The sequence below is a fragment of the Salvia hispanica genome, chromosome 4, assembly GCF_029641045.1.
Source record: "Salvia hispanica isolate PSC_SH4W2 chromosome 4, Shi_PSC_v1, whole genome shotgun sequence".
In the NCBI taxonomy this organism is placed as follows: domain Eukaryota; kingdom Viridiplantae; phylum Streptophyta; class Magnoliopsida; order Lamiales; family Lamiaceae; genus Salvia; species Salvia hispanica.
The window spans coordinates 46,283,146-46,302,480 of record NC_142695.1 but is presented as its reverse complement, the minus strand read 5'-3'; the positions used below and the strand labels follow the sequence as shown (position 1 = coordinate 46,302,480).

The following is a 19,335-nucleotide window of genomic DNA, read 5'->3' as shown; positions in this document are numbered from 1 at the left end:
ATGAAGCTGATATAGCTCAGGATCTGGAGATGCCACAGATAATGAATATACTTGATGTAGACACAACCATCAAACTTGGATTTTACAAAACCCAACCTGTGCATCTCTTCATCAAATCTCAAGCATTTATGAAGTTTAAGGTCTGGTGCACTGAGATAGAGCTTGAGAAAGGGAGATCTCTCAAGTGCTTAAGGACTGACAATGGTTTGGAATTCCTCTCTATGGAGTTCCAGAATTATTGTGCTGAGAAAGGGATTAAAAGGCACAGGACTGTGCCCAATAATCCACAACAAAATGGCACAGCAGAGAGGATGAATAGAACATTGTTGGAGAGGGTGAGGTGTATATTGCTGGGCTCAGGTGTTCCTAAAAGGTTCTGGGGTGAGGCAGTGACTACTGCAGCAGTGTTGATAAATAAGTGCCCCAGTTCTGCCATTAATTTTGACACTCCAGATTTTAGATGGCATGGCAGGGATAGCAGCTATGATCACCTTAGAAGTTTTGGATGTGCAGCCTATGCTCACATAAGGCAAAGCAAGCTTGAGGCCAGGGCCTTAAGGTGTGTAATGATGGGTTACCAACCTGGTGTTAAAGGGTATAGGTTATGGAGCATAGAGCCTGGAAATCATAAGCTGATAATCAGTAGAGATGTGAGGTTTGATGAAGGGAAGATGCCATTCTCTGAGATGAAGCAGACTGCAGAGAAGGTTCCTGATAGTCATGATATTTCAACTGAGGTGGAGCTAGTTGGCCAGCAAAGTCAACCTGATGAAGAGATTGAGGATATAATAGAAGAGCCAGCTCCACTGGATCAAAGTCAGAACACTGAGAGCCCTGATGAGTCAACCACACAACATCAAAATCTTGATAATTACTTGCTTGCCAGAGATAGAACTAGAAGACAGAATATCAGAATGCCTGCTAGATATAGCCAAGCTGACATCATTTATTATGCATTGTGTGTGGCTGAGGAGATTGAGTATTAAGAGCCATCAACCTATGAAGAGGCCATCAAAAGCAAGGAAAGGGAAAAATGGAAGAAGGCCATGATTGATGAGATAAAGTCCTTGATGAAAAATGGGACTTGGATTCTAGTTAAGAGGTCTTATATACAGAAACCTATTGGATGCAAATGGATATTCAAGAGAAAGGTTGAGGTTACTGGAGAAGAAAAGCTAAGATACAAGGCAAGGCTTGTTGCTAAGGGATATTCACAAAAGGAAGGCATAGATTTTAATGAAGTTTTCTCCCCGGTGGTAAAACACTCTTCTATCAGAATTCTTATGGCTCTCACAGCAAAATTTAATTGGGAGTTACATCAAATGGACGTGAAGACAGCCTTTTTGCATGGAGGGCTTGAGGAGAAAATTTATATGCTCCAACCAGAAGGGTTCATAGCACCTGGTGATGAAGATAAGGTGTCTCCTCAAGAGAAGCTTGTATGGACTCAAGCAGGCAAGCAGGCAATGGTATATAAAATTTGATGAAGAGATGCACAGGTTGGGTTTTGTAAAATCCAAGTTTGATGGTTGTGTCTACATCAAGTACAGGAATGAAGTGGTTGTGGCATGGTTGTTGTTGTATGTCGATGACATGCTGATAGCTGGTCCAGACATCAGAGAAATTGAGAAAATAAAGAGGCAGTTGAACTCAGTTTTTGAGATGAAAGATTTGGGCTGTGCTAAAAGGATTCTTGGGATTGATATTGTTAGAGACAGAGCCTTTAAGAGGTTGTGGCTGCTGCAAAGTGATTATCTTGCAAGGATGTTGAAGAAATACCAGATGAATAATTCAAAAGGTGTGTCAACACCTCTCAGTCAGCAGTTTAAGCTTTCAGCAGATCAAGGTCCAAAAACAGAACAGGAGAAGAAGGAAATGGAAATGATCCCATACTCAAACATTGTGGGCAGCCTGATGTACACCATGGTTTGCACAAGACCAGATATGGCCCAAGCAATGAGTGTTGTGAGCAGATACATGAGTAACCCAGGCAGAAGCCACTGGCAAGCTGTGAAGTGGCTGATGAGGTATACTAAAGGGTCTCAGGGTGTTGGAATCATGTATGGAGGAGTATGTGAAGAAGCTTCTGATCCCTTGGTGGGATTTTGTGATTCGGATTATGCAGCTAATCTGGATAGTAGGAAGTCTCAATCCGGATACATCTTCACACTTTTTGGGTCTGCCATCTCTTGGAAGTCAAGCATGCAGCCAGTGGTGGCCTTATCCGCTACTGAAGCTGAATATATTTCATTGACTGAAGCAGTAAAGGAGAGCAAGTGGCTTAAGGGGATAATGAAGGACTTTGGGATAGTGCAAAAGAGTGTTGAGATCAACTGTGATAGTAGTGGTGCTTTGTGTCTTGCAAAGCATCAGATTTTTTATGAAAGAAGTAAGCACATAGATGTGCGAATGCACTTCATCAGAGATGAGGTGGAGAAGGGAGAGATCAGAGTAGCAAAGATTAGCACAGAGCATAACCCAGCTGACATGTTGACAAAGCCTCTACCAGCTACCAAGTTTAAGTACTGCTTGGAGTTGGTGAAGATGGTGGAGAAATAAGTAGAAGGGATGGTTGGCAGCAAGGTGTTTCTATACTTCACATTCAAGGTGGAGATTTATGATATGTGAATGTGATGAGTTTGGTGTATAAGAGAGAAGGTGGAGTTGTGAGTCCATGCGAGACATGATCGACTTCAAGAAGGGAAGGGCCGTTGGATTTCGGTTATCCACGTCAACTCAAAGTAGCCGTTGGAGGTTGGTGAGCAAGTTGTAACAGTTGGAAGTTTGTTACGATCTGAGACGCTCTCTTTTTCTTTGTTTCCATAGCGTAGCATTCACATAAAAGAAGATCCACACACACACATGGTAACTCAATCGTTTTAGTCTCTCTTTAGATTTTGGTAGATAGCTTCTTGTGGTTGTAGCTTTCTTCACATAGTGAGATCAGAGATCGTTTGAGGGTGTGTAATTCTTGATAGTGAGGTGAATAAAGTTTCGTTTTGTTGTCCGTGGACGTAGATCGAAAGATCGAACCACGTAATTCCTTGGTGTGCTTTACGTTCATCGCTTTCTTTGGTTGCAATTCACAACAGAATTATTTATGAATTTTTTTTTTTAAAAAAAGAAAAATTGAATTTGCCAACGGCTAAGCCGTTGGCGAATCAGGAAGTGCCACGTAGGGCTGCTCAGCGGCACGGACGGACGGACGGCGGCATTTCAACCGCTGCGGATGCTCTAATGTTTAGCATAAAACTGCAGCCGTTGGCATTAATAATTAATAATGTATTTTAATGATTTATAATAGGTGCGAACTTAATGATTATAATTGCTGAAGCATGAAGATGGCGATGGCAAACTAATAAAATAATATCTTGCAGATGGTTCGAGTTCATAACTATATTTCTATTTATATATAAATAAACGAAAAGCTAATAAAGCTTCAATAATTACCCCTCAAGTCGAACCTTTATTGAATTTCATTAGATCAGAAGAAGTTCAGAACAAACTACTATAAATTTGGATCTTGTTCATATTGTTAGAAGATTGATTAGGATTTCGATCAGCCTTATGACTGCCACTTGCTACATTTATTATGAGCTGATGTTTGGTAGAACAATTATTATACTATTCCCCTCGTTTCTTAAATCGGGGATGTTCGATTGATAAGACTAGGTCTCATGATTAAATATGTATCATATTTGGTTCATAAGATTGACCCCCTCAATTTAATCCTAGATAGATAGTCTCATGATAATTAGTCATAGCCTCCCCTTTCCAACTAAAATAATCTTATAACTTAATCCTAGATGGATAGTCTCATGATAATTAGTCATGACAACCGAACGCCACCGAAGAGTATGAACTATATTTCATTTTTAGTTCATCCTAAAAAAAGTATAATTTTTTTAATTTTAAAAATTCCTTTTTTTCTAATAAGGTGAGACTCATTCTCTACTAAAAATACTTGAAAACTTTTTCTTTCTATCCCTTTATTTTTCCAATTATTATTAAAACTCGTGCTGAACTAAATATTTATACTCCTTCGGGACGAATGGTGTAATAATCTCTAAATAAAAAAATGAGAGCAATTTGGCATTCATTTTATCCATCATCGCCGGCACCCGAAGACTAATTAAAGAGTCGGCATTCGATGGAGAAAAAATTTCCTAGCCAAGGAATACCAAGGTGGCAATCCTATTTGGTATGTCACACCCATAAAATTTTGACAAATGGAAATATATATTCCAACTAGATATATAAATATGGAAACACTCTATAACAAGTGTACACCATTTTATTATATGGAAAGTTTATGCATATTCAATATATAATAGGCACACTATATATAAACACTAAATAATGGAGTATATATACCACATAATATAGTTATTGGAATGACGATCAATTTTTTAATAGTAGTTCTAGTTTATAAAATTTTAAATTTAATTGCTTTATCATGCAACAATCCTTTGTCTATTTTGTTTATGAAGTTTTTTCATGCTATATTAAAAATGATTAATGTAATAAAATTAGTTTTTTAATCTTATCATTATTATTATTATTATTATTATTTAAATTAGTTTTTTCAATTATTTTATTTTATTAAATATTTTTATAAATTTAACAAAATATATAATATCCATACAGTTAATATCAACTCTAAATAATTATCCATATATTTTATTTAATTAGACACTACATAATCATTTGTATTACTATTAATTTAATTTATATGGAGCAGTATTTAATGCCAACAAATTTGAAGTTAATTACACCTTTTATTTGTCTAAATTTGCTGTATTTATAAAAAAGAAGAAAGTAATCTCCTAAATATCTTATTGTAAGATGACTTAGTATAATTAATTTACGTATAAAATGACTTAGTGAAAAAAATGATTTAATAATTTTAAATACATGAAATGATGGACCTATATGTATAGTGTATTTATTGTGCATAATATGCTCACAAACTTTCCATATAATAAATGATATCTAGATATAATTAGAGTGTTTCCATAATCTACGTATCTAGTTGGAATTAGAGTTATATATATTTTTATTTGTCAAAATTTTATGGGTGTAACATATCAAATAGGATTGCCACCTTGATATTCCTTGTCTAGGGAATTTTTTCTCCATTCGATGGCCCCCACTACTCAAAGAGATTATCTCTGGTCCACACCATCATCCGGAAGCGGACTGCAGACGATTGATTTTACAAAAAGTAGAGTATTAATTACTCCCTCCTTCCCGGATAATTCAGCTTATTTTGATCGGGCATAGATTTTAAGAATTGTAATGAAAAGTGGGTTGAAAAAGTTAGTGGAATGTATATCCTACCTTTATACATTAGTTTTATAATAAAATGTTAGTATGATTGAGTTAATGGAATATGAGGTACACTACCAAAAATAGTAAATGTGAAATGGATAGGACCGAAATGAAAAACTAGGACGAATTATCTGGGACGGTGGGAGTACATTTTTTATTTTAATAAATTTTTCGTACAGCGCCACATGTCAATAACACTTTAGAGAAGAAAAATCGTTCAAATAGTGCCAATTATTAAGCTCACTCATTTTAATATTTTTTTAATGAAATACATTAATTAATTATAGTGTATGTATGTGTAATGATGAAACGGATACGAATGATTGAACAATATATTGATAATTTCGTAGTAATTTCGCGGCTTATCTATATGAATTTTAAAACATTGTATTTTAATATATGGATGGCGATAGTTTCGTCATTTCGTGGCTTATCTATATGAATTTTAGTAAAACATTGTATAAATAACAAGGAAAATGTTTTAGAGACATAATGTCTCTAAGCCACAATAACATAATGAGGTTAAAATAGTCCTTTTAGATTGTTTTAGATTTTTATTTAAATTCATGTTATAATTATTTACTTTTTTACCCTTTATATTAAAGTATTCATTAAATATACTTATTTAAGGACATTGCACACTAATTAAACGAATACAATTTTATTAGATGCAATCCTAATATTTGTGTTGACAGTTTTTTTATATCTTATTGCATTTATATAAGGACACATATTTAAAATAATAAAATATTGTATTTCATTGAATCTATATATTTAGTGTACATTTATTTACCTAATGAAATAATAATATTTTTTATTAGAAAATGAACCATATAACAGATTTCTTATCAAATTAATTTTTACAAGTTTTAATTTAAATAATTTAATAAAATAATTAGCTCTACAAAGTATTAAAATTTGTTATCTTATTTTATAAATAGTAAAGAATTAGATTTACTATGGCCAAAAATAATTATTTTATAATTAAACTGTAATTTTTAATATTGATAAATTTGATTTTATCACCTTTTTATTTAGAAGATTCTTTATAAGGAGTATTAAAGCTTTTAGCTCAATTCACGATAACATGGTATGCATTAAAATTTGATATATAATGTATTAATACTAATTCAGTTTAATATTTTGATTTTAAAAAATTTAATAATTTTAATATTTTTCTTTATATTCTTAAAATTTGGAACATTAAATTCGAGTCTTAATCAAAAAAATATTTACATGTTCTGAACTCATCTCTTTAATATGTTAAAGACATGTGAATTATATTTTCTGTTTTTCTTAATAAAACATTAGAGTTCTTAAATCAATTCACTACTATATGTGTTAATACTAATTGGGTATACTGTTTTGAATTGTACCGTTTCAATAAAAATAATCATATACTTAATAAAAAAAATCACATATTCTTAATTCATCTATTTAATATTCTAAAAATATAGAGTTAATGTTTTCTCTTTTTCTTTATAAATTATTAGAGTTATAAGATCATTTACTATATTATGCAATAAATTAAAATTTGATACATAATATATAATAATCATACTGATTGAGTTTCTGGATATAATTTTAATTCTTTACATTCAAAATTTAATTTATTTAATTCTTATTTAGAATGCTATAATCGAACATCTATAAGAAAATAATCACATATTCTTAACTCATATAATTACTATTTGAGTTATATTCTCTTTTTGCTAGTATAAAATATTATAATTCTTCGCTCGGTTCACTATATCATGCAAACAACTAAATTTTGATATATATGATAGTACTAATATTAGTTGAGTTCGCAGTTTTGATTTAAAAATTTTCATAATTTTAATTTTAATTCTTTTGCATTCCAAAACTTTAATTACTTTAAATTCTTAATTTTTTAAATGCCACAACTAAATCAATCAATCACTTATTTTTAAATTTTTTAAAACATGTGATTGTTTGTATCCTTAAATTTTAACATCAATTAGTAGTTGATATATAATAGTAGTACACTAAAATAAATTAAAATGTGAATAGAAGTCTCATCAATTATTTTTATTTTAAATAATTTCATAATTATGGAATCTAATCTTCTTCTTTATTTTGGAAACAATAGTAACATATATCTTGATATATACATGTGGCTATTTATACAACTTAAAAATTTAATAGCTTTTAAATGATAATACTAAGAAATTTGAATGCAAATTTATTATTTCGTTGAATGATAACACTAAGAAATTGAGTGTAAATACATGTAGTTAATTCCATAACTTATAATTTAAATGATTATTTATGATTAATAAAATAATTTGATTTGAATGACTATTTTTTTGAATGATAACACTAAATATATATAATCATTTATATAACTTAAAATTTAAATATTACTATTTAATATCATTTTAATTTATTTAATATTAGACATCAAGTATTTTTTATAACTTACAAATTTTATAACTATTTGATAATAAAGTAATTAGATGACAATGACTATTATAATTATAATATACTTACTTTTTATTTTTATAAATTAAATTTAGTTGTTTAGAATTTTAAGAATTATTTAATAATAAAATAATTATATATAAATACTCATCAAGTAGCGAAAATAGTTGAGAATTGGTTAAAATTTTGACTAAAAAAATGTGAATCTTAATTGATAATACTTACCATGTATTAATTAATTAATTATAGATAGTTAATTTGATTAGCTTTCGTTCCTTAATAAATAGTTATTTTTCTTTTATCTAAAATAAGGGTATATTAGTAGATATTTAAATAAGATTATGGAAAAAGTGACATAGGGGTATTATGGCTTAGATGTCTCTAAATCACTGCTCAAATAACAATTCATTCGTATGTTAACATTAGCTATTTTGTGTTTTGTTGTATCTCCGGTATTTACTTCAAAATCTCTACTAAATTCAATGCAGCTACTGTGAATCTTCTCGCTCTAGAATCTAGACTCTGTCGCTCTCTACATTGAATAAATTAGTAGTAGTATTTGTACTTACTCATTTTGTCTCCATTGGGCATTGGGAGTACTATTTCTCTCTTCTCCTCTCTTCTGAAAACATTGTAGGCTACAAGATAGTCATCTTGTTTTGTAAATTAGTGGCTGGTGTGTTTTTTTTCTATGAATCGTTTTCATGAATCAATTAATTTTCCAATAAATCAATCGTTTTATCAGCCTAAAACTAGGACCAACAGCGAGAGTTGCAACATTCCGGCTTAATTCTGGATAATTAATGGTGTTGAATTTTGTGATGGAAAATGTTAGAGTAATTAATATTTGGCTATTTGCAGACAAAGAAAATCCGATTGGAATTCCAGGAGCGGCAGAAGCAAGAGGCTAAGGTGGTGGTTGCGAGGATGGGTGAATCGTTGAGAGAGAAAGAGAAAATGGAGAGATGGAAAAGGCGAAAGGGCTGTACGCTGAGAAGCAGGTGTGGCGGATGCGATTATATTTATGATGGGCGGGGAGCGGCAGTGTTCCGTGGTGCCGCCACCTCAGATGTGGCAGCGGGACTGCCCCGTTTGTAACGCTACCATCACTGCCACGTTGCATGTAAACATGTCTTGACTCTTTTTTTTTTTTGTTAGAATTTGTTTTTTCAAACTCGGATGTTGACATCCATTTAATTGTTAATACACAAGATTTTCTATTTTCCTTCCTCTTTGTATCGTTTGTTTTGAGCTTTTTTATTAAATGTGAAGCTCAGGGAACACATGTGTGTTTGGTCCCAGTAAAAAAAATAGGAAGCTGGTCAACTTTTGTAAGGGTGGTCCAATATTGAATTATTAAGTGGTAGTATTAATTTGGGCATGAATTCTGGCCGTTGGTAGCACCTCAGTGTATGTCTATGCTCATTAATGATGCTAAAATTCTGCAACGGTATTGACTTGCTGTATATATATAATATACATGGAGTATTTATTAGGGATAAGCCAAATTATATACAACCATAAACTGGTTTAGTATGGAAAAAAACCGGTGTACTTATAATATCCGGTTCAATTATAATCAAATTTACTTTAATGTCCTTTAGTTGGATTACCGCCTCTTAACTATTCCAACACAAATGGCGCCCATTTTTTCAGCTTCTCCCTCTCTTCCATTTCTTTTTTCATTTTTTTCCCTAAGATTTACGATATAGAGGTAATTAATAGGTTAGTAATGACACTGGCAACTATCCATTTAGTTTGTAAAAAGCATTCTATTATTATTGTTGAATAATAGATGAAAATTCAAATATTTAATTTAAACAATAGTATCACTTAATTAAATGACTCAATTTAATTAATTCTGTATTAGATTTAGTTGGATTTAGCTAAATTATATAACACACGCAATAAAACTTAACAAAACAATTATATATTGGAATAACATATTTGAAATACAAGAAACCAAATTAAAAGATAAATAACAAAATTACAACAAGTAAATTAGTTTAGATTATAATTCCTCTTCTTATAAGTGTATTTTGATTGAATTTTTTTTAATGCACTTTGAGATCTAACATTGCAAATGTCAATCAGTAATTTAATTTCATTCATCCTTATTTTAGAAACTCGAATTAGTTTATTATTGGAATAACCTAATTTTTCAATTTAACCCCCACCCACACTTAAAAACAAAACTTAATTTTCTAATGTACTTAAATTCTAATATCACAATAAATAAATAGATCAAACATAATTTCTCTCGTTGAGCTATTTTGGCAGTGAAAGAAATCCTATGACATTAGTGTTTAATAATACTGCAAAGCAAATTCTAATATCACAATAAATAAATAAATAAATATCACAATAAATAAATAGATCAAACATAATTTCTCTCGTTGAGCTATTTTGACAGTGAAAGAAATCCTATGACATTAATGTTTAATAATACTGCAAAGCAAATTCTAATATCACAATAAATAAATAAATAAATATCACAATAAATAAATAGATCAAACATAATTTCTCTCGTTGAGCTATTTTGACAGTGAAAGAAATCCTATGACATTAGTGTTTAATAATACTGCAAAGCAAATAGATTGAATTATTCTCATCCAATATTGACGGAGATGTAATGTTGTAAAATAGATGAATCAAGTAATGATTTGATTAAATATATTTTTAATCAAATTTTATTATCGATATTGATTACAAAATTAAATTTTATCTCAGTAACTTTTAGATCTAATTTCCTTATATTGATAAATTGTAAATTTATATTAAAAATACATTAAAGAAATCCTAATGATATTATTATTTGATTAAATATTTTTTAATTTACTTAATTAAATAGTAAATTATTCTCATTGGACAATTTTATCAGTAAAAGAAATCATATGATATTAGTGTTTGATTAAATAATTTTTAATGTGCTTGAGATTTAATATTGCAAGATAAATAGATCAATTAGTGAATTGTTCTCATTCTACTATTTGGTTTGTAAGAGAGATACTAATTACTAGTCTTGATTGAGATCTAATGTTGCCAAATCGATTAATCAATTAGTGCTTGATTAAATGATTTTTTAATATACTAGAGATCTAAAATTGTAAAATTTAAGGGAAATTGGTCTCTAAAATCATGAACTTTGCCAAAAATTTGGTATTTCCCATGAACTTTGAAATTGGTATATAATATCATGAACTTTACATTTTGTTTGGTATTTCCCACGGCATGTTTATTACTATATTTGACTAACTTACGAGGCTTTTTAATCATACTTGACACAATTAAATCTACATGGTTTTCAACGTGACTTTTTATCCTATATGTTATGAACTTAAAAAAGTGGTTTAAAATATTATAAAACATATCACGGTTGCTTACGTTAAATAAGATTTTGACTAAAATATCATATTTGGGTGAGTTTGGGAAATACCAAACAAAATGTAAAGTTCATGATATTATATATCAATTTCAAAGTTTATGGGAAATACCAAATTTTTGACAAAGTTCATGGTTTTAGAGACCAATTTCCCAAAATTTAATTAGTGATTAATTTTCATCCAATGTTTTGATTTATTCGATAAATCCTAATGACATTATTATTTAATAAAATATTTTTTAATTTACATGAGTTCTAATACCACAAGAAACAAATTGATCAAATAGTGAATTATTTTCATCGAATTTTTTTAGTAAAAGAAATCCTAATGGTGCAAAATATGACATTAGTGTTTGACTAAACGTGCTTGAGATTTAATGTTGCAAAGTAAATCAATCAATTAGTGAATTGTTCTCATCCAACTATTTGGTTTATAAGTGAAATACTAATGAAGTAGTCTTGATTGATATCTAATGGTGCAAAATAGACAGAACAATTTGTGATTAGACTATATAAAAGATTTGGTGTATTAATGTACTTGAGACTACTAACTTTTTCATTTATAAGAAAAATCCTTCTATCGTTGTTATTTGATTAAATAATTTGTTTAATTTAATTGATTAATATAGATTAAATAGTAAATTATTATCACCAATTATTTTGTATGTAAAAGAAATCCTATAATATTAGTGTTTGATTAAAGACGTTATAACATGCTCGAGATTTAATATTACAAAATCAATATATCAATTAGTGAATTATTTTCATACGACGCATTCCAAATAAAAACACTCACCCAAATTGCATATATTTGCTATCAATAAAATCCAATATATAAATTAATAATTTTGAATCATCTTGCAAATATAATCAATGGGTTATTAACGAAAAGATTTTTTTATCATCTTGCTCATTTAATCAATGAGTTCATCACTAAAAGATTTTCTTTTATCATCTGGCTTATTTAATTAATCCAAATATATAACAATCTGTATATGGATAGATAGATTTATCACAATTAAGCAAAAAATAAAAATAAAAATATAGACAGCTGTTTATTAGTGTATGAATATATTCTCCATTGGTTAGTAGAAGGAATGTTATGGAATAAGTTATGGACATTGTTACTTATTACTAGTATATAAATACTTTATCCAAAAAAATGGGAAAACTGTTTTTTCACATTTTTTTTTGGTTGGTAGATTAAGTTATGGAAATTCTCATCTTTTAATTTCTACTAGTATATAAAAGTTTTCTCCAAATTCTCATACGGTGATAATGCTATTATAGAGTAAAAGTAATACTATTATCTCAAAATATTGTGGTTATATTAAAGATTTGTGTATTAATTTTTTTTTTATTGGAACTACAACATCTAATCAATGAACAACTTTAATTTAAATTTAAAGAGTAAGCGGAGAGGGAATTTTGATTTAAAAAATGAAAATTGAGGCTGAGGGTTAATAGAGTCATTTTAATTTGTCTACTAACTATAATGAATATTATAATAATATAATTATTGCTATAATTTACTAATATAACCTTACGTGGTTGTTCATAATGTGGTTGTTTAGCATCACCCTAATTATTAAGATTATTAAGAGTATAATTTATTTGGGCGGCGATGGTTCAATATATTTCCTAACATGTAGTATTTGGCATTTTTATTTGGATATATATTTTCAAACTTTTCCGGCAATTTATGACGATGTGAATGTTACAAGTACATAGTCTGCTGCCCTCCACCCTCTTTAGCGGGACACTTAGCCCACTCTTTAAACAATACTCCATAATTCATGCAAAAATCAATATAAAATAGGTTGATGAGATTCAAAAATATCTTCAAATCGCAAATTTTATCCCTGCATTATGTAGACAACTCTCACCTAATATCATTTTCATCTTTTCATAGCATTTACTTTTATCTTTTATAGCATGATATAAATATTATTACTATATGAAAGGTATTCTAAGTAGATCAACCTTGACTGTCCAATAAATTATAGTGTGACTAGTGAAATTATAATCGCAATAAAACGGTCTCTATTATTGAGGTTTTCTTCAAGAAGAAAGATGTGATCAACGGATTATCATATTTTGACAAATTAAGGTGGTAAAAGCAAAGATTTTGAAGAAGCGCAACAATTTGAGTGGATAGTATGTAATCAAAATCCACATCAATTTGATTGTGATGCTTGTTGGAAAATTTGTGAATGGGTCATGCAGCTATAATCAAGAAAAAGTTTGCTGAGAAAAATTATTCAATTTTCACATTTCATTTTATTGAATTCTCAGTCACATTTCACATTTCATGCAGCTATAATCAAGGAAAAGGCCCAAAAAACCGCCTTCTTTTATGGAATTTCCTCAGCATCCCAAAAAGTCAAGATTATATTATTTAATCAATTAGTAATATATATTTGCAACTTGATACGACATATTAAAACTTAAAACTTATCGACTCAGTTCAATTACAATTCCAATTCAACACATAAAGAGGATCCCATTAAAAAACAAACACTAATTCAATCAATGTGCAATCTCAAATGCAAATGACTAAATGAGGCAGATCAAGATCAAGGCGATTTCATTAATGTGTAATCTCAAATGCAAGTGACAAATAAGGGAGATCAAGATCAATAACACTGCATTTCATGGAGTATCATTTACACTTTTCAAAAGGCGTATAAGAATCAAGAATATGATAGTATAAGAAAGCTATACAAGGCCAAAATCATGTACCTTAAAATCATTGACAAGAAACATGGTTTGAACCATAACTAATGGCTTGGAGGCTCACATCCGACATATTCGCTGCCCACCCGCGTGGACCATTTGATTCACCTTCTAAATTATATGCATAAGAAGGCCATCTAATGTCTAAGCCACACCGTTTTGCAGCACCCTCACTCATCATCAACTGAGTCCTCTCGAGAACGATAAGGCTAGAGAAAGTCGAGAACGTATTCCCAACAAACACGTTAGATCTCAAGCAAACTTCATAGTCTATAGCTGATTGAATCAGATAGGGGTGCTTCTTGTACGTGTCAAGAACGCCCAACTTCTTCTTCTCGTAAGGAAGCAAACCCTCGCCCCAACCCTCGAGTATAGAGTTATCTTCAAGAAGATCGTCAGCAACAGCAAGGTACATAACAATAGGAGTATCTAATCCAACAATGTTGGCTACTCTTTGCTTGATTTGCTCCTTGCTGCTGCAAATTTCAGTAACGTTCAATCTCCGCTCGAGCTTTTTGCAATGTATCATCCAATCCTTCTCGATTCTCATGTGCACAGCTACATAGGGCATCGTCTGCAACGCTGCATTGACATTATTTTGCAACGGAGCAACTCTGCTCCGTTCCTCCACCCCAATTTCTCTAATCTTCGACACAACCTTATCGGCCTCCCTAGATATCTCCTCCACCAACACTAAGCATTCAAAAATCTTCGCGTAGTCTCTAGCAGGCCAATGATCGTGCCACAAGAAGGGATTCTTGCCAACAACTCGGATCATTTGATACTCATCGTAGGGAGCCTTAGCGAACTCCCTCAACTGCTGAAGATCCTTATCAACCGTCCATCTCCTCCCACTCCCCTTTTGAAGCTCGAACACATCCCTCGTGCTTGAAACCTCTGAGTAACGGCCTAACCTGACAAACCCTCCACAACGAGCATTGAACTCATCGAATCGGAAGACTTTATCGAAGGAAATAGACCTCAGCTGCTCAACCTCTTTGTAGAACAAGGAAGCACTCAAACTAGGCATAAGAAGTGTTCTATTCAGCATTCTTGCAGTCAAACATGCTCTTGCAAATGCAATTTTCTGATTGTTTAAACCCCACACAATCTGAGGAACCTCCAAAAACTTCGATTTCTCATTGTCAAGATTCGGATCTAAACTAAATCGACTATTAGGAATTCCACGAAAGTTAGAGAATCTAGGAAGCCAAAGTGTTCTAATCATCAAAGCAATGACAAGAAATGCAGCACATTTGTATGCTAGAGAATTCATATGCAATCCAAAGAATTTCAAAGGCTTCAAACAGAGCAATTCCATTCTAATCCTATATATCTGTATGACTATGTAATCAAAATGAATCTATCAATCCGCATTCATTCAAATTCCTTCACTCCAATCAATGAATACCTGAAACAGGGCAGAAGAAGAAAACACACAGATTTACAGATTGATTTCAAAATTTCCATAATTTCAAGAAAGGAAAATTCAATAAATTTTAAGAAAAAGTAAAAATAAAAGGAAAGGTTGACTTCATTAAAATGTAGATACCCATTTATGAGATTCAACACGGTTTGGGTCATAAGTTGCTTAAACCCAAAGAAAGATTTACCAGAAAGTTCGAGCTTTTATTAACGTTAAAAGAATGTTTTTTTATTTTTCTAGCTCAAACCCAGAAATCTACAAAGCCCAAACCTCGATCTCATAATAGGCAAACGGAAATTAAATGAAAATAGTACTCCCTCCGTCCCAAGATATTAGACCAACTTTCCCTTTTAGGATGTCCCAACATATTAGACTCATTTCATTTTTTAGCAAAAAACATCTATCTTATTTTATTCTCCACCTACTTTTTTCTCTCTTCTCTCCCCTACTTTTTCCCCCTCTCATACTTTACTCTCTCCACTTTAACTATTTAAATATCAATTCCTTAAATCATGTGCCCAAAAGAAGCGAGTCTAATACTCCGGGACGGAGGGAGTAGATGCGATCGGCAAAATCCGAGAATTGAGATTTAAAAAATCTGACCTTTTTCTGTTTTTAGAGCTGAAAAATTGCATTGCTTGTTAAAATTGTGATGAAACCCCAGTGCGCCCCAGATGGTGTGATGAGGAGGAAGGTACATAGAAAATGACAAAAAAGGAAATGAAAAAAAACAATGTCAGAGATGGATCTGATCTGAGTAGATTGCAGAGTAAAGGAGTTTACGAGGGCATATATATTGCCTATAGTCTATTTCAACAGAAAAACTAGTGGGGTATACAGCTGTCTCACTAATTGAATATACATATTTTACGTGTGAATGGCTTCGTATACTACAACCGTGTTTCAAAGTTTTCTAGATCATCCATAATTTCAAATCTATACTGTATCATTCTTTCTCCTAATCTTTTTTTTTAATTTACTCTCGTCGTCACCCAAATAATATTTCATTTTTCATTTTTCATCATTTAGCAATAAATATCTCATTTCACTTTTTACTACTTCCTCTGTCCCACTACAAGTGAGGCGTTTCTTTATGACCTTGTTTTGCAAATATGAGAATAGATAGTCAAAGTGAAGAGATAGTAAAGTAGAGACAATAATATAGAAGAGAGTCGTATATACATTATTATCTTTATTACTCTAACTATTTATTACTCCCTCCGTTTCCATAGTAATAGAGTTATTTTGTCATTTTGATTCGTTTCATAGTAATAGAATTATTTCATTTTTTAGTAAAAGTCAACACATTTTTCCACGCCTACTTTATTCTCTCTTATCTTCATCTCTCTTCATCTCTCTACCTTTTTCATTTTTCACTTTACTCTCCATTTACTTAACTCACATGACACAATTTTTCTTAATCTCCGTGATGAAAAGAAACGCCTTCATTACTATGGAACGGATGGAGTATCATTTTTGCAAAATAACATCCGATTTGGAACGTCTCAATTGTAGCAGGACGAATGGAGTATTTTTTATAAATGAACTTTAGATTCTATTAATTTATTTCACTCACATTTTATTACTAGAAGTAATATGTGAAAGTAAAATCCAATACATTACCTTTTTTAGGTTAATCACAGTACATTAACTTTTAGTATCCAGTTTAAATTTCTCAAAATCTGATTCGGTCAACTATAAGAAATTTAATTATGGACCGAGTAATTAGGTAGTAGTAATTATCATCTACTGTACAAATTAAATAACACTCCCTCCGTTCCGGATAATTCGGATCACTTTGATCGGCATGGGTTTTAAGAATTGTAATGAAAAATGGGTTGAAAAAGTTAGTGGAATGTGGGTCTTACCTTTATATATTAGTTTTATAATAAAATATGAGCAGGAATGAGTTAGTGGAATATGAGGTCCACTACCAAAAATGGTAAAAGTGAAGTGAGACAAATTATGTGGGACGGACCGAAATGGAAAACTGAAACGAATTATATGGGACGGAGGGAGTACTATACATAACAACATTATTTCATTTTAAAATAAAATATGCATAATTAAAGTTATACTCTTTTTTGTTTGGAATTTATCCAATAATCGCACATTCAAATCAAATTGTCAAATTTTAGCGAGGTAGGAGGCGTAGGAAGGGACCGCTTTTAGATGCAGTTTCGATAATTTATTAATGTAAACGAGGTGGAGCATGTAGTATATAATAAAATCACAATGACGGGTAAAGAAACAAATATAAAAAATAGGAAAAGATAAAAGGATAGCGCAAACTAACTATATTTAAGGTGGTGTGTTCAGACTTCAGATACTTTAAAGAAGTGAAATTCGAAATTAGTCCAAGAAAAACAGTAAAATACATTTTGCATCTGTTATGTTTTTGAATTAGAAAAAATATTATCATAAGTATATAGGAAATGGAAAATAACAAAACGTATCTTTATTTTCCTATTTTGCTTTTGAGCTATAGAAAATAGAAATGGTAAAAAAAAAAATACTTTCCCTCCATTTAATTGGTGTCAGTTTTCCTATATAATGAAGTTACAAGACATTTTAATATATCACTTTCAGTTATTTTAATACTCTTTCTCTCTAGTTAGTGCGTGCACACACACTCTAAGCTGAGATCTTTTAAATTACATCCATATTATTGTACCAATTTGTTGCAGTTTGAACAGAGAAAAGACATTAAAGATGATGAAGTTGGTATACAAATATGAAAGTAATTTTTTTGGATTGTTCCGTTAAAAATGAAATATTTCTAAAATGGAAGTAATATATCTCTATTTTTTTATTTTCCTTATTTTACTTTTTCTTCATTAACTGACAAAACAGTCCTACATAAAATCAGGTGCCTGAAAACAATCCTACATAAAAATAAAAAAAAGTACCGTTGATTATAAACATAGATAGTATACTCTCGATGACCAAATAAATAAACTAAAAGAAATAACATCAACAACAATAATAATAATAAATGTAAAACATTACAAAGTTAGTAAAGTTAAGAAAGCATTAATATTAGATGCCATGGTCAATGAGAATTGTATTTTAGTGACAACAAAATCGAAGCCGAAACTTTGTATCACATTTGATTTTATTGGATCAATGATCGAATCTATCTCGATCTTTAATTACTTTCTCAATTTTATCTTAAACTTTGAAATTTATTGATTTTATCCATAATCTTTTAATAAGTATATCAATTTTATCACGGGATTTTCAAGTTACTAGTTCTATCATATTTTCAATTTGAATCAATCTAATAAATCATATTTTTCCCCTCTCTTATTTTAACAATTTCTCAATAAAACTTGTGTCGCTCATAAATGAGACTATTTTCCGTAAACATATTATAAAATTTGAGATAAAAAATAATAAATCCATTAATATCGAAATATATTCTATCATTGACCTTGTATAATTTGAGGCAAAAACACTTTCTTTCACTTGTAAGGGCATCCGCAACGCGGCTCGATGTTGTCTCGGTCTCGGTCTCGTCTCGACGAGACGAGACAGCATCGAGACAGCGTTGCGACGCTCGTCTCGTCTCGACGAGACGAGACATCTCATCGCGCGACGCGTCCGGAAGAGGCCGGCCTCGAGCTGGCGAGACGACGCGCGCGCTAAGCGATGGCGTGACGCCCACGAGTGGGCGTCGAAATTATGACGTCATAAATTTATTTTTTTTTTTTAAAAATTGTAAATTTTAATTTTTAATTATGTATTTTTAAATTTTTTAGGCCTTTAAATTATAATTTTTATTTTATTTAATTATATTATTTTTTAATTATGTATTTTTTAATTATATATTTTTAATTATGTATTTTATAATTTTTTAGGCCTTTAAATTGTGATTTTATTTTATTTAATGAAGTATGTTTTTATTAGTTGAATTTGTTGGAAATAAAAAATGAAATTGAATGAATAGTTAAGAGATGGATAAGAGATAATTAAGAGATGAAGGGATGCAAGTGTTGTCTATTAGTTAAGAGATGAG

The 19,335-nt window shown here is 30.7% G+C and overlaps 1 long non-coding RNA gene and 1 pseudogene across 2 annotated transcripts; one reads left to right on the top strand and one right to left on the bottom strand.

Annotated features, from left to right (window-relative positions):
• Positions 1–8,268: 8,268 nt before the first annotated feature.
• On the top strand, positions 8,269–9,158 carry LOC148929293 (uncharacterized). The gene is made up of 2 exons (XR_016137588.1): positions 8,269–8,449; positions 8,635–9,158. It is a non-coding gene; the product is annotated as an uncharacterized LOC148929293 (long non-coding RNA).
• A 4,569-nt stretch (positions 9,159–13,727) lies between these two features.
• Positions 13,728–16,112, bottom strand: LOC125193088 (O-fucosyltransferase 23 pseudogene; annotated as a pseudogene). Its single transcript, XR_016137792.1, has 2 exons — positions 15,921–16,112; positions 13,728–15,302 (listed from the first exon to the last, which is right to left on the bottom strand). The product of XR_016137792.1 is annotated as an O-fucosyltransferase 23 pseudogene (transcript).
• Between the last annotated feature and the right edge of the window lie 3,223 nt (positions 16,113–19,335).